At 40.2% G+C, this 4,739-nt stretch overlaps 1 pseudogene; it reads right to left on the reverse strand.

Moving 5' to 3' along the window:
* Window positions 1–3,708: 3,708 nt before the first annotated feature.
* Window positions 3,709–3,783, reverse strand: LOC149874842 (U4 spliceosomal RNA; annotated as a pseudogene).
* Window positions 3,784–4,739: the final 956 nt, after the last annotated feature.

The raw sequence follows: 4,739 nt of genomic DNA on the forward strand, positions 1-4,739 counted from the left end.
CTCTAGCTCCCCACGTATCTAAAAAAGGACTTATTGTCCTCAATACCTGTAGCTAATTCAAGTTTAGTCACAGCCTTGGCTTTCCTGGTTCACTCCCTGCAGGTCCAGACCAGTGCAGATTATTCCTTCTTGGAGGTGGATCTAGTCCTCCATCCTTTAGTAGTATAACCTATAATAGTAGGCTATAGTTTAGTTCGCTTGAGGAGGTAAACTAACTTAGATCATGAATGGGTTAGCCTGACCTACCAAACATTTGTACATGTTCAGGGTGCAACATCAAGGTAGGCAACATCCAGCTGCTCACCCCAGCCTTATTCCTGTGCTTTTCCTACTCCCCTCCCCAGACTGACTGGGTTATTTTTAGCCTCACCTCCTCATCTCTGCATAGACAGCCTGCATTATGAACCCAACAGCCCTGCTTACAGATGAGCTAACTTCCCCCAGTACCACCTGCCCCTTCCCTCATGAGTTACTTGTACTAGGTTCCCAGCACAGTTCCCAGCATCAGCAAACATATGTACAAACCACTCCTCATCTATGATCATGTAAGCAATGACCAGGTGCAATGAATTTCTGCATGTACTCTTGGTCTCCCAGAGGGACAAATGGTTGGAGAACAGGAAAAGACAACACATAGAGGAAAGATTGACACTAATATTCTTTTGATAAGTAAAGTGAGGTGAGGTGAGGTGAGGACGCCATCAAAAAGAAATCTGAAGGAAGTTATCCTAAGCAATAACTTCACTGTTAGGATTGTTTTTGCTCAGGAACAGAAAGTAAGTGGTTGTTAAGTTGTCCTTCAGTCCACAGTTTAATGATACTCTTGGAAAAGGAGAAGGAAAATCTGCATGGGTGGTCTTACTTCCAATATGGATTCACAACTAAATGAAAAAGGCACAATTAAAAGCAAGCATGGAACCCATTCATGATCTAAGTTAGTTTACCTCCTCAAGTGAACTAACCTATAGCCTACTATTATAGGTTATACTACTAAAGGATGGAGGAACAATCTAAGAGAATTTGATATAGGAATAACAGAGACCAGTCAGAACAACCTTATAAATTTCATGTAAAACTATATACATTGCACACTGAAATGGAAACCAGAGCAAATCTGGCTCCTTCCTCAAGATCTTGTGCAGTTCCCTTTCAACCTCAAGAATCTAAAGTCCCACAAGGAGTGTAAAGGACTTACCTATAGAACCTGTGACATTTGGGCTGTTTTGGGGGCAAAAGGAGAAGGAGTTAGCTGGAAACATCAAGTTTCAAATCATTAGGTGCACTGCTGTATGAATAAACTAGATATTGACCCCTCAAAAGCAAAGGTATTGTTCAAAGTATTGCAGTTTCAGAACAGCAGTTAACTCATTACATATACCAGAAACTAAAAATTTCCTCCTTTTTTGAATAAGCGTCAATGGAAAGAAGTATTAAAATTCACCATTTCACTAAATAACTTTCATTGCACAAAATAACTTATGAATCATAAAATTATGTAACTAAGGGGAAACAGACTACAAGTCTTCTGTACAAGAATTATGCAGATCAAGAACATAATAATCAAGTTTCATAAGCTCTTGTTGCATGATCTGAAGTGAAGTAGAAATCTGGAAACTGAAAATGAAAAAAGAAATCCAACAAGAATATTCAGATATTTATAATTTACAGTTAAAAAAAAAAAGCCATGCCAATAAAACTGAATGCTAGTCATAAGTTTTGGGGAAATAAAAAGGTTTTTACAAACATATCAGAAAGCAAATAGGTAGGGTGAATGAAGGTACATGGAATTAACCTGTTTTAAATAAATTTGGTTCTAGAATTTCTCTTTAACAGAAAAATAAGATTTTGAATAGTCATTCACTAAGAATTGTATGAATTGTGAGTGCAAAGGGGGTAAACAATTCAGCACAATCTAAACAATAATATGTAAGTTTATTAATGACTACACAAGATGTAAGGCAAAAGAGAATCAGGCCCACCCAAAACTTTTTAATGATAATATTCGTATCATCTTTAAGAGTGACATCCATTGTGTGAACTTAATAAGTTTAAAAGCTTATTCCCTTTCTTACTGAATTAGGAGTGGCTTTTTCTGGTTTAGTTTAAACTGAGTAAGTACAGGTTCCATTTTGAGGATTATACTTGGTTCAATTTTGTAAGGTTCAATTTTAAAGCAGCAAAATCTAAATGCAGACTAGTTCTTGAAAGTAAGGACAACTTTTAAAAAATAGGTTAAAGAGGAGTTTACAACATAACATAAAAAAATGACTATGTTGATAAAAAAAACCCATAACTAACATGCTGCATTTTAGGAAATGGGAGTACATGTCTATGGGAGAATTTTCTACTGATGTTGGTTTGACTTACTGGGACCATTCTTATTACAGAGTGGGTGCATCTACACCTGCCTTTACAGAACTTTTGTTACTGTGCAGTGCCATCAGCACACATATATTTTTAGCTGCTGCTTTGCCATAGTAATGCACTATATCAAGGAAGTGCATTGCTACAGCGATGTAGCGGCAGTGTCATGGTTTTGCCCGCAGCTGCTACATTGCCATAGCACATTACTGTGGTGATATAGTGTCACATGTAGATGTCCCCAGTATTCAAGAAGGAATAAGACTACCTGTTCCTTATAACTCAGTGAAACTGGTTCAATAATTTGTTATGAATAATATTAATTGCAAATGTTGGCATATTTTCACTGTGCTTGTACTCACAAATACATTTTAATTACTCAATCAGTTCTAAAGATGGTAGCGTAATAGTCTGTGCATAATAATAGTCATGAACTTTGGAATTTATTCCTGTCATTCAACAAGCTGTGCCAGCGATTACTCATTGCAAAGGATAAAGAGATGAGCAAAAAAACGTATTTTGTTATTGGAAATTCCTTTTCTTAGAAAATGAAACAAAACATGTTCATTGTGGGGAAAAAAACCCAAAACCCTGAAAAGGAAAACACAGAGACAATCTTCATCTACGAAAAAGTAAGTAATACTGAATATTATTGTTCTGCACAATAAATATACCTGTGACCCTTTGCAAAGTTATCCAATATAAAACTATGAATATCTATAAAGAAAATGAATTGGTATATATTTTGAAAATAAAAAGGTGAGTGGTAAACACAAGAGATTTACAAACTTGTCTGGAAAATTATAATTTAATAGTGGGACTAGAATAATATATTTAGACTTTCTTTAATAATATAAAGTTTTAGGGCTAGATCCAATACATAACTTAGATGTCTAGCAGATAAGTGACTCAAATCCAAAGCAGAATCCAAAGTCCTATATTTATACCATGTGCAGCTGGTGAACTCAGACTGATGGAGAGCTGGAGCATCCCACAGGAGTGGGGGGAGGGGGAAGGTTGCAGCCGGCCAGCAGGAAGGGGGGTGGGGGTAGGGCTTTGCAGCAAGCTGGGAGCAAGGGGGATTTGCAGCCTCCACACTACCAGCTGAAGTGCCCAACCATCTGCAACACCCCGCCCCCAGTGGGCTGAAAACCCCACTCCACTCCTGGCTGGCTGCAACCCCCTTCCCTCCACTCCTGTGGGATGCTCCATCACCCCACTAGTCTGAGGTCACCAGCCACTCCTGGTTTATACATATTTTGTGCTACATAGCCCACAATAAGAGTTAAGTGAATCAAGGCAAATACAAAGCACACTTGAATTGAGGAGCTGCTTAGATTTAGTCAACAGGAAAGTTTTCAACTAGCAATAATTGTGCCTCAGTTAACCTCATTGGCTATGATACTGCCCTAAAGGAATGTTGTGTCCAAAAGTGCAGACCTATACAGAGCTCAGGTGCATGAATTGAGGATGCAAAAAGGTTTCCTCTGTCTACTTTGTATTCATGGTATTAAATCCTTTCCAGAGAGCAGACATTTGCAACTCTTTCAAAGAACTAAGGTGAGTTTGTTCTTTTGCTAGAGCTGCCCAATGGAGGGGTTGCTTCTTCTGTCATAGTTCCACATCTAAATGTCATGAGAGTTAGTGGGCATGTCTGCATGCTCAGTAGTGCAAATTTGCTAATGTGTATTACCTCCATTATGAGGTACTAGAAAAAGGCACTGTAACAGGGCCCCGACTGAGACGCTGTTACTAAAGGGACAGAGAACCAAAGAGGCCTGGACCCGAAGGATAAGAGGGAGAGAAGGCGAAGAAGAAATTGCCTTTGGGCACAAGAGGAAAAGCTTGGGGTTAATCGAGACCCCAGGAGTAGAAAAGTAGTGAAAAGGATTCTGACCTGTGATACTAGAGAGAGCCATGAGGTTGGGATTCCAGAAGACAGGTCAGATGTGAGATGGATGACTGACAGGGTAATTGGGCTACATTTTGGTGAGTATGGAGCGAAGCGGAGCCGCGCTGCGGGCTGGAGCTACAGCCGGCATTAAGGATCGGGGAGGCTACGTTGATCCGAAAGGGCAGCGGGAAGGACAACCCCCGTCCAGACCCCTAAAGAGTCTGGGTGAAGCCAGAACCGCCCCCCCCCGAGTAGAGAGAGACACCAAGGGTCAAGAGGGCAATCCCTGACCATGGGAGAGCCACGGAGCCTGCACGCCAACTGCTGGAGAAAGATGCAGGCAGTGGCTGTAACGAGCCACTAATGAGATAATTAGCAGTGGATACCGGGAATTTTCATGATACTTACTGATTGTATTAATGGACCGGGACCAGCCAGGAGACTTGGAAGGGAATCCCCAAGATCGGTCTTTCAGACTACTTCC

The sequence above is a fragment of the Crocodylus siamensis genome, chromosome 1 (assembly GCF_052110815.1).
Source record: "Crocodylus siamensis isolate JL-2025a chromosome 1, ASM5211081v1, whole genome shotgun sequence".
NCBI classification, from domain to species: domain Eukaryota; kingdom Metazoa; phylum Chordata; order Crocodylia; family Crocodylidae; genus Crocodylus; species Crocodylus siamensis.